Consider the following 12,550-nt stretch of genomic DNA (forward strand, 5'->3'; position numbering starts at 1 on the left):
CAGGTTGGAAGAGAAGGTGATTCTTGTTTAGTCATGCAAGCAAAAGGAAGGAAGATCTTATCCTAGTTGAAAGACTCTAGAGGTTTCCATTACTTACTGATACCTTCTCTTGACTTTAGTGTATTCTTGAAGAACAGTTAAGGAGGTAGCTGACCAAGGCCAAATTGATGGGCCACGAAACAAGGATTGTAGAATTCATAAGTTGGAAGATTTTCTGGAAGAAAAGAACTAATAGTCATTTTACCATGGCCATGGCAAAATTTAGCTGGCAATACATCGGGTTTGATGATGCAACTAAAAATTGTTGCAGCTATTTCATCTGAGCAGCCTGATTCAAACCGAAATTTGACTGGCATAACTAATTCATTGTCTTCATCTTCATCATAAGGCAGCTAAATCAAGATGTTTGCATCAAATCCTCTGTAGAATTTCTTAAAGAGATGGCCTACATCAACAGCAATTGTTATGGCTGATGTAGCCTCACCATAATTCATACACTGTCAGATTCTTCCTTCTTTTCCTTTGTAATCTTCAGCAAAGTTGGAAGAAGGAAAGCTCAGATTTCTGAGATCGGGTCTTACAATCTTGTGCATACACAGGTTCAGCCATAGTTGTATCAACCACCAAGGGCCACTAATGGTATGCACTGGTTCATTCTTCAGCAACTGGATAGCTACCTGGTGGATCAGATGATAAGCAGGTCCTAGCAAGTATTTTCCAAGAGGAATTTCATTGCCAGCTGCTAGACGCTCTGTCAGGTATTTATGATTGAAAGTTGGACCACAAGATGATCCACAAAAGATGAATCTTTCCTACCATATGTTCAAGAAAGCTACATGTTCCCTTTCGGCAATAGTTGATCCGTCTCCTAATGTGGTTCAGAATGTAGGTTGCCCATACTGTGCAGTCTGATATTTTACCTAGTTTCTTGGATCCAGCACTTAAGAAGTCATAAGGTTGCATTGATCCTATTATTCTAAGGCTGGTCAACATATAAACATCGGCCAAAGTGATGGTCATTGGGCCGTGACAAAAAAACAAAAGGATTTAAGGTGTTGGCCTAGAAGTAAGATGCAGAAATCAGAAGTGAATCATTCCTCTCCATTCTAGATAGTGAGAGTGTCAAGCATTGATTCAAGTCATAAATCTCCCAATCTCTAGCCTTTTCCTCCTATAGTCTATGAAACCAATCTATCCATCCCTTAGGCATTTTGGGCCAGTTTCTAAAGGGAGTTTTGGTGTTCTAGGAGGACAAATCTACTACAGATTGTTTAAAGGGTATTCAGGTTGGATTCTTGATAGATAAAGTTAGATGGATCAGGGTCACCCATAGGCCCAAGATAAAATACATTGGGAACAACAACCGATGGAATTAAAATTCCGTTCATCATTTCCTAGAAACCAGATAGAATAAATTTGAGAAAGGAAATATAGGGTAATGGCTAATACTTAGAAAATGGGAACTTGAAAGCATAGCTCAGGGACGTGGTCGCTGGTCACCATCGCTAGCCAAAATGGATCTAAATCTGAGGAAGGTTACTTGAATAATAGCTTGATAGAGTAGAGGATTTGCTAGGGTTAAGGCCTTGGTGATGGCGGTTGTGGTTGTTGAGGCTTGCTTGAGAAAGAAGGGGAAAGTAAATAGGCCGAGTGAGTTAGAAATAATATTGTTGGGGTATTATATAAAATTCGGACCGAGAAATTCAGGAGTTGCGCGTATATTTTGGAATAAATAGTTATGACATGGTGAGTAGGTAAATAGAAATTTTGGAATAAAATCATTTTTATCCCAAAATTGGGGGGCATGTCTTTACACCAAAATTTGGAAAGAAGAAAGCGGAAACTCGAAGCTTCTAAGATTGTATCATCAAGGAATCAATCAGATGTGAATCGATATTGGTTGGTTTTGAGGCAGTGTCGAATGAGCTATTTTATAGATGACGTCAGCAGATAACGTCGATGGACTACGTACTGGATGGCAGTCGGGGGAAAATATGTCGGACTCTACAAAAAGGAAAAGATTAGGGTCCAAGTTATTTTAGGAATGTTTTCTTTTGTTCCAAGAATTGTAATGAGTCATATTTGAGTAGGATTCATGTTTAGGTTCCAGGTATAAATATTGGACCCCGGTTATTGTAAAATGATATCTCACAATCAATCAATACAATTACATTTTTGGCTTCACATCAACCCTTAGGAGTAGGAGTAACTGTAGACCTCAATGTGTTCTTCATCAAGCAGGGCTACATCGACTGATTGACCTCAGGCTTGTCCATGAGTACCATCATGACTTGTATCATACTTGTAAAGTTGCATCAGCCGATTGATCTTTTACGAGTATAATATAGGGTAGTTATCAATCTGTATCATTATTTGTATGGCTGCATCAGCTAATTAATCTCTTACAAATCATAATATAGATCAAAGTTATTGATCTTGTGTTAAATAACTTGTTGTTTAATACAATATCACCAGTTATCGAATCTGCTAAGATTAGTAAGTGTTTCCTTGTTGTTTTTGGTTGGTTCACTAGTTATCGATCTTGTTATTATTAATGTTCCATTAATCATAACAAATCATCTGATTGAGATAGAGATAGATCGGCATCATATCATCATAATTGGTCGTCTTCTAGTCTGGTCATACTATGAATCTCATAATTGATGGCTTAATTCTGCTAGATTGGTTGTTTTATCTCTATTCTAATCAAACATAGTATGAATTCGAAGACATGTTTCAATCTTGAATAAACTCACTAGTTAATGAGATCTAATCTAATGACACCACCATAGCTGCATCGACCCGGTCGAACCTCACTGGTAAGACTTTGGATTAGAGATTATCGATTAATGGCTTTGTTCATGATCGAGATATGTACTCTGTTTGTTTGCTATGCATGCATCAGCTATTTTAGCCGATTCGCCTATGCCTTCACACATATAGCATGTTTTTCATAAACATGTCAATATATAGATGGTTTTATGGATTCTTTGGCTTTAGTTTGTTATCATTATCATAGCTATATCGATCCGATCGAACCTCACTGTTGATGATAACAGATTAGATTCAGAGTGTTTGTAGATTCATTTGTATTAGACAGTCGATTTATTCTCATGTTATATCTTTTCTCGTTAAACTCATCGGCTCAATGCTTTACACTGGTTATATTCATCTAGCTGATGATGTTACTTATATCTAGATGCATTGTACTTATTATCATAAATCAATCATGACCCGCGAGCATCACAGTCCTTAACAGTCGATTTCTCTTCGTATTGGCTATCTAGTTGATTCCCATGTTTGGCTGCTCTCGAAGTAGCATACTTGGAACTGTCTGGGCAACATCGGCATGTTCCACTCTAAACTACTGATAAAACTTTCTCTCTTTGTCAATTATAGGTCAAATTGACTGGCACTGCTTTCAGTATTTTCAGAATCGACTGGTCCTGTGTTGAAGCCAAGCAAATCTCCAGTTTGACTCTGCTCAGATCAGTCTGGCTTGTAGTGTGTTAGGCGCATCGCCACATTTTTGTGTCGACACTCACATTCATTCATGAGTCAAACATTTGCATCTGAGCATAACTAGAAGATAAAAGTGGTAGACAAGGGTGGCTATTGCATAAGTTCAGCTAGGGCTAATATAGCTTCCAACCAGATAGTTCGAAATGTACTCATGTCAATAGGAGGAAGGGAGTTTACTATGGATCTTATAGTGTTACCAGGTTTGGGACTAGATGTGATCTTGGGTATGAAATGGATGAGTAGGTCATGGAGTCATTATTGATACCGTAAATAGAACCAGTCGACTTGAGGGAACCAAAGGGGGATGGTACTTTTATAGTGCCACTTCCTAGGAGTTTTGACCTTCACAACTTATCTTGTGCTATCCTAGACCACAACTCTCTTTGATATTCCAGTGGTATATGATTTTCTAGATGTATTTCCCTGATGAGTTACCTAGTTTACCACCGGATAGAGATGTGGAATTTAAAATTGAGCTAGTGCCTGGTACAACACCCATCTCTAGGAGACCCTATAGGATGCCACCAAATGAGCTAGCCAAACTCAAGATTTACTTACAAGAGCTTTTAGACAAAGGTCTTATTCGACCTAGTTCATCCTCATAGGGTTGTCCGGCTATGTTTGTAAAGAAAAAAGACAAGTCACTATGGATGTGTGTGGATTATAGACCACTCAATGCCATAACTATTAAGAACAAGTACCCTTTGCCATGCATCGATATCCTATTTGATCAGCTGGCAAGGGCAAATGTGTTCTCCAAGATCGATTTGAGATCGGGTTATCATCAAATTAAAATTAGACTATAGGATGTATCTAAAACAGCTTTCTGAACCAGATATGGCTTGTAGAGAACATAAGTTGTATGCCAAGTTTAGCAAATGTGAATTTTGGTTATAGAAAGTGCCTTTTCTAGGTCATGTGTTGTCAGAAGATGGAATCTCTATAGATCCAAGTAAGGTACAAGAAGTCTTGGATTGGAAGGCCCCTGACTTCAATCACTGAAGTTCGAAGTTTTCTTGGCTTAGCAGGTTACTATCATCGCTTTATCCTAGATTTTTCCAAGATAGCTAAGCCAATGACGAGGTTACTATAGAAGGATGAGAAATTTGTTTGGACTCCAGAGTGTGAAGTTGCTTTTCACACTCTACGGACTTTGCTAACCATCCGCTCCTGTTTTAGCACAACCCGATATAGAGAAACCTTTTGATGTGTTTTGTGATGCATCGGTATAGGTTTGGGATGTGTTCTTATGCAGGAAGGTCAAGTCATTGCTTATGCCTCACGTCAACTGAAGAAGCATGAATGGGGGCACTATTTGCTTAGGGAATGTGTGCCATATCTATACAGATCACAAGAGCCGTCAAATATATTTTCAGTCAACCTATGTTAAACATGAGACAAAGAAGATGGCTAGAGTTGATCAATGATTATAACTTAGAAGTGCATTATCATCCTGGTAAGGGGAATGTGGTTGCAGACGCCTTAAGTCAGAAGTCTCATTGTAATTTCTTGGACTCACTCTTGGAAGATGGATTTAATCTCTTGCACCCTGTTGTGTTGCACAATATCACTAGTAGTTGCTCGCTTTAGAGCAAGGTCATTGAGAGTCAGAAGACTGATGTGGGTGTGTTTCACATCAAAAGAAAGATGAAGGAAAAAAGGACACCAAGCATTTTAGACTAGATGAGAGGGGTGTGCTATGGTTTAAAGATCGACTTGTAGTGTCGAAGGATCAAGAACTTAGAAACCAACTTCTAGATGAAGCTCACTCTTCTAGACTGTTTATCCATCCTAGTAGTGGTAAAATGTATCAAGACTTAAAGACATGTTTTTGGTGGACAAAAATGAAGAAAGAAATCATAGCATATGTTGCTAGGTGTGATACCTATAGCAGAGTTAAGGCAGATCATTTGAATCCTATTGGACTACTTCAACCTTTGCCTGTTAGAGGTTGGAAGTGGGAGGAAATCAGCATGGATTTTATTGTTGTGCTTCCACGCACTCAGAAAGGTTTTGACTCCATATGGGTAATTGTGGACCATTTGACGAAATCTGCACATTTCATTCCAGTTAGCACTAGTTACCGACCATATCAGTATGCTGAGTTGTATGTCACCCATGTAGTACATTTACATGGTGTGCTGAGAACCATTGTATCTGATAGAGGATCTCAGTTTATTTCTCGTTTTTGGGAACACTTACACAAAGAGTTAGGCACCAACTTAGTTCGAAGTTCTAGCCTATCACCCTCAAACATCTGGACAAATTGAGCGAGTGAATCAAATATTAGAAGACATGTTGAGAGCATGTGTAATCTCTTCGAAAGGTTCATGGGAAAGGTGGCTACCTGTAGCTTTCCTATAACAATAGTTACCAAGAGAGTATTAAGATGGCTCCTTTCGAATCCTTGTATGGTCGGAAAAGTAGAACTCCTTTGAACTAGGTTAAACCCGGGGAGAGGAGGTACTATGGAATTGATTTTGTCAAGGAAGCTGAAGAGCAAGTTCGTATCATCCAACAACACATTGAAGCCGCTCAATCTAGGCAAAAGAGCTATGCTGACAAAAGAAGAAGACCTATTGAGTATGAGGTAGGTGACTATGTATACCTGAAGGTATCACCAATGAAGGGGATACAATGGTTTGGTGTGAAAAGAAAACTTGCACCTAGGTATGTGGGTCCCTACAAAATCATTGAATGGAGTGGATGAGTGGCCTACAAACTACAGTTACCTCCAGAGATGAGCAGCTATTTTCAATGTTTTCCACGTCTCTCAATTGAGGAAATGCTTGCAGTGTTCCTGAAGAAAGAGTTAAAATGGCAGATATCAAAATAGAATCAGACCTAGCTTATGAGGAAAAGCCAGTACAGCTGTTGGATAGTAAAGAGAGAGTAACTTAGAACTAGGTGATTAAGTTCCACAAAGTAATATGGAGTAATCACAAGTGAACATGGAAAAGAGAGGATTATCTATGTGAAGTTTACCCCACGTTTTATGAAAAATGGTAGGTACCTTAATCTCGAGATGAGATTCCTATAAGGGGGAGGGGCTGTAACACCCCAGTGTTAAGCATCATTCATACATTTGCATTCATGAGCATGAAATGATACATTGTCTGGTTGTGATTACTTTCATAAAATGCTTAAATTGCCTTGCGAATGCTTAGTGATCATGCTTGATGATGCAAGTGGGTGTTGTTTGATCACCAAAACAACTCAGACACACTTAGGATGAAAAATGAAACCTAGTTTATATTCATGACTTGGTCCAAAATTGCTTCTAAGTGTTGGTATTGCTAAATTTCCATTATCATGTTAGTTGTTTGACCTATCTTGACTAATTACTTAGAGAGCTTGCATGACAGTGGACCCTAAATAAAAGTTGTAGCTTAGCTAATGTAGAACAAACTTTGTTTAATGGTCAAGAACTGAATCAATGCCTAAGTGAGTCAAAAATGGCTCCCAAAAATCAACTTCATGCTGTTTTGGAACTCCAAAAATTAGGCTGTCACAGCTGACTTTCAGTTTCCATGTAGCCATCTTTGGGGATTTTTAGTTTGCAAACCAATTTGAATTTGACAAAACTTCTTTAAGTAAAGTTGTAGTACTCTTGTAGCTCTACAAATTGGTGAAATTGGTTTACCAATACACTGCACGGATTAGGAGATATAATGGAGGGAAAATGGGTTTCAGGCAGTGTTGATAGGACTGAATCGGCCCTTGCCGATTCCAATCGGCTACCATGCATGGCCGACCATGTCAGGCCGCGCATGTCGCATGGCGGCCGTACACCGGTGCCGGCCCGTGCTGCCGAGCCAAAGGGGGGGTGCGGGTGCTCACTCTCTCTCACGCTCACTCTCGCTCTCCCTCCCTATCTCGCCCTCGCATAGCACTAAAGCAGAGAAAGGTGACACCGTGCACCGTCGTCGCGCCTTTGCCGGCCGCGCTAGCCACCCACGCCGCATCGCCATCTGACTCATCTCGCCCATAGCTCCATCGTGTCGCCCTTTATCGCATCGACCGGCTAGCAACGCCATTCGAGCATAGGTAAAGCCCCTAGGGCCAATGCGCTGCGGTCGCCATGGCCAGCAGTGCACCGCTGAGCTTGAGCTCGCCGTGGCCAGGCCACCTCATGCATGCATCACTCCCTCTCTCTTCTGTTCCATAGTCGCTAGGTCTAGTGGATGCTATAGTCGCTAGCCTTTGGCAAATGCGGGCCTTATCAGAGACAGGACGTGCACTGCACCGCCGTGAACCTGGTCGCTGCCGCCGCCATGCACACCACCATGGCCACGCTTGCACGGTCCTATTCCTCTCTGACTTCTAGGCGTTAGAACTTAACCTTAGGACGGTGAAGCTCATATGGAAGATGGTTGCACAATGCCATCACTCACCTCACCGGAACACCATGACGCCGCCATCCGTGCCTCACCAGTGTCTCCGCGTGCTAGAACCCTAACCCTAGAGCTCTACCTAGCACCCAGGAACCTAACCCTAGGCCGTAGCGGCCGATTCCGCCACCGGATATGGCAATCCATGTGAGCGTGCCACCGTGTAGCACCACCGAGCCACCATTAGCGCCGCCGCCCTAGCTAGATGCCGTAATAGCTCCAACCGCCTATACCGTTGGATGCGGGATAACAAGGCGAAGCTAACAGTGGTGACCGTGTTGCCCAGAGAACTCTGCCCTGTGTCTGTGATAGGTAGGGCCGAGCTGACCGCGGGACCCTACTTGTCAGCGTCTCTAGGGTGTACTGCACGCGGGTGCACTTACTGTTTATAAGGGTTTTGTTGTTTTTCTTTTATTCTTTTATGGAATTTGATGCAAACTTGTAAAATTCATATCTAGAGCTAGGAGTGTTCAAATGGAGTGAACCAAATTTTGTTGGCTTCACCTTGATGAGTACTATGTGTTAAAAATATGATACTTGGTATGTGCTATAGTTTTATACCTTGTTTAAATTATCTTGTTTATTACCTATTTAATCTTATAAAATGCATAACTTGAGTTTGGGAGATGCTAAAAATGTGATTCCAATTTTGTTGGTCTTGTTTTGACATGCTGTAGGTAGAAAAATATTAAACCTACAGTAGGCATGCTTTGAGTATGACTTTGTAATTTAGCTTGATTAAATGCTAGTTTCTTGTGAAATTAATTGTAGTAGATCTATGTAACTTATGGGCATGAGATTATGTTCATAGCATTCTTGCTTCCCTAGTGCCTAGCTCGCCCTTCTGGCCTCCTTGCCGAAGTGGCCCAGACCAACTCCCTCCCTCCTCCTTCGGCTCCGGCCGGAGGAAGCCCAATCCGCGCCTCGATCCAGCCCAGGTACTAGCAGGGAAGCAGCCCAACTCGCCTGCCCTGCCCCGCTATCGTGCGGCACGTGCCAGACGGCAACGCCGCCGCTCTCCCTCGGATCCTCACGTGGAGGTGCATGCTCCTGTACGGCTTCTAGGCTCCGCTCGTCAGCTACAGTGGATGAAGCCCCTGTCGCTGCCCATCTCCCTTCCTCTGACGATCGCATGCGAGGCACGAGGAAGCGATGCCCGCTCCAGTCGCGAGCGCGTGCGGTGCCACAGTGGGGCCCTTTGGCCAGCGACGGGAAGCCGTAGAAGACCGCTCATCTCTGTCTCCCTTCCATCGGCCCCCCCGTTGCTTTTCCATCCCTGCAGTGTTGTCTTCTTCCTTCACCCGCTCCGTCCCCATCTTTTCCGTCGGAGTCGTAGCCTTCCGTTGCTCGCTCCGTCTCTCATTGCGGACACCGCGCTTTCATGGACCCCGCCTAAAGCTACACCCCGCAGCGTCCTTGACCGCACGGACCAGCGTCGCGACCTACCTCCCTTCGCGAAGCTTCCCGAGTCGGTGCTCAGATGCACGCCGCGTGTTCCCGTGGCGCGGACGCCATGATCACCACCGCCCTATAGCACGGTCCACCCCTCGGCGAACCCTAGCCACGGGCTATAAGAACCCAAGCTGGCTGCCTCCCTTGCCCTCTCCCTCTCCCAGCCGCAGTAGCCCCTTCCTCTCTGTCTCTCTTCTCAGCCCAAGGCCGCCATGGCCGAGACGCCATGAGGCTACGACGGCGCGACCACACCGCGGCCGCGGAGTTCTGCCTGCAGCCCTGCAGTCGAGCCTTCGTCACCACGGAGCCGCGCGACTGCTGTGACGGGCGCGCCCACACCATGACGCCACCACTGCCGCGTCATCTTTCTCGGAGCCCCGCCGGCGCTGCAACGTTCTTTCGCTCCAGGAGCCCCATCCAGCCGCCTTGCCACTCCGAGCCCCGTGCGCCACCCCATGTCGCCGGTAAGGCCCCATCGTTGGCCGCCAAGCCCCCACCTTTACCACCTTATAGCCTCACCACGAGCTTCACCCTCGATCTTGGTCACAGCTCGGAGACACACCGACCGCCTCTGCACCTGGACCGCCTCGACCGTTCGCACCGCCCGGAATCGCCGTGTTACCTAGCCACCATGACACCGGGACATGCCGCCTCGCTCGGGAACAGCGTCGACACCGAGCAAGCAGGAGCGGAACCGCGCCTTCACCTCGAGCCGACCACGTCCGCGACCACACCGCCACACCAGAGGCCGCGCACCGCCCCAACTGTTCCCACTACTCCAGACTTCGTCGGTGAGACCATCGGAGCCCAAAGTCTCGACCTTTTCTTCCTTGCCGACCGCCTAACCCCTATGCCCGCCTTCAAGCCACAGCTGCAGCGCCTTGACTCACCTCGTGACCGCGTCCTCAACCTCCGCCAGGCGCCCATCTCCGCTGAGCTGTGCCTCGACCACATCCACGCTAGCGTCGTCGTGCCCACGCACGGGAACGCCAGGGCGCACCTTGAAGCCGCACCGCCGGAACAATGTCTCGGAGCCATGCATCAACAGTCAGAGCCTGGCGCTAAGCCATGAGCACGCACGGACGGCATCGATGCGACCTCGGCCTTTCCCTACCTGCACCGCGTGGACGCCCGGCGCCAAGCCCGTCGGTGAGCCATCCGTATCCCAAGGCCTCGCCTTTCCCTATTTCTCTCTGTGTCCATGCCTGCGCTGGAATTTGAGCCGGCGTGTTTACCCTGCAGGGGCGCGATGCCGTGCCAGAGGCCGCCGCAAGGACATGACGCCTTCAAACACACGCTCACACGCACCCCAGCACGGGCACGGCGCCGCGGACCGTCCACGGTCGTTGCTGCACACAGGAGCATGCACTCAGGCATGGTCACTAGGTCTTGCACACCGAGGCACACCTCCTCGACATGGCACCGGCTCGCGCGTCATGGAGGCGCCATGCCACCCATGGTCGCCATGACCTCACCGCCGCGCACTTCACCCTAGCCACAGCACCCGGCGCTGCACCATCGAGGCCTCACTGCCACCATGCATGTACGAACTAGTGCCAGCCCTAGGGGTAGGGCACGAGGTGCGACGGCCAAGGGCCCAAGCGGAGGAGGGGTCAAGCCCAGGTATACAAACTCCTAGGTCCTATAGTTCATTAGGCATTAGTAAACTAATGAGAAGAGAGACATAGAATTGACTAGGTGGCCCAAAAAGACAACATCTGTATTTCTTTCCTAGTTTCTTTTCCCTACGGCCTTCGGGTAGAGAGGAGGCGAGGAGTCACGCTACACACAACATACTTTGATCGTGAGTTCGCGACGTGCGCCTTACACACGCGGAGCTGGTGAGCCGTACCGCCGCGAAGAGCTAGACTACAGGAGACACGGACACGACGCACGAGGACGGCGGCCAGGCAGGGCTCCACGACGACGACATCTTGATTCTTTGCTTGTTACGAATTGCGATCACCGATCAGTTGTTTAGGCCTAAGGTTTTTTTTCTTTTTATTTTTAATCAAAATTAATTATTTGTATAGTATTTCAGACTTCTAGTACTATATAGTCATATTTTTCTTCTAATTTAGGTGTTAGAATTTTAGAATATTACCTAAGAAACATTTGTCATGTGTGAGAAAAGAAAACGGATATATTGCTTTTTTAATCTACATTGTTCCACGAGAATTATCATACATCTACAAATATATTGCTTAATCTACATTGTTTCTCGATAATTATCAGACATGTTAAATTAAAAATATGTTATTGAATTTGCTTTCATTTTGTAAGAAAAATTAGCGCCTATATATTATAAGATTTTATACATGGTTAAGAGGGGCCGCTGCGACGAGATCGTCACAGGGCCCTTAAAATCGTAGGACCTGGCACTAGGCACGAACCTTGTTTGTAGCCAGAAGCCCCAACCTTTCCCTTGACCTAGAGTTCGCCGCCGGATGGAGCCTGTTTCCGCCGTAGTCACGAAGCACCGCGACTGGAGCGCCGCCAACCTTCCTTGCCGCCATCAGAACCCCCGAGTGGAGTCACTGCCCTTTTGCTCTAGTTTTAGCCAGCCGAGGCCTCCCTTCCCTTGTCTTCCCTCATACATCACATTGGAGACCACCTCGCCGCAGGAGCACGCGAGCTCGCGCTTGCCACGGCAAGAGCCGCCGTCGAGCGCCTGCTAGCCTCCTATTGAGCACCTAGAGGGCACCCCATCCCCCTCTACCTTCTCTTACTGTTGGGTCGGCATCAGCGATTAAGCCCGCTAGGCCCATCATGGTTCCTAGCCCAGCGCTAGCCCCTCTCCCCTTTTCCCTCTCTTCATCCTCTCTAGGCCGGTTGGCAGCGCCAGGCCCAAGACGGCCCTTCACCAGCACAGGCGCCTTTCTCCTTGTTGGGCCTGTGCTGTTGCACAAGAAGCCCAACCGATCGATGCCCTTTCTCCTTCATTTGTTTTTAGTTTCCCTTTCCTACCTTTGTAAATTCACCATAAATTCATCCTAGTTCCAAAAATTATGAAACAAGTTTCATATTTTTTCTAAAATCCTACCCTACCTCCTAGTGCAGTCCTGGAGTCTAGTGAGTTAGGTTTTTGTCACATTTTTATTGGTTCTTATTAGTGGTTGTTCTAGGCTTTTCTTTGCAGTAGCGACGACCCAAGCTCAGATGGATCCGGCGACGCACCTAGAGAT

Source organism: Miscanthus floridulus, chromosome 14 (assembly GCF_019320115.1).
Source record: "Miscanthus floridulus cultivar M001 chromosome 14, ASM1932011v1, whole genome shotgun sequence".
Taxonomy (NCBI): domain Eukaryota; kingdom Viridiplantae; phylum Streptophyta; class Magnoliopsida; order Poales; family Poaceae; genus Miscanthus; species Miscanthus floridulus.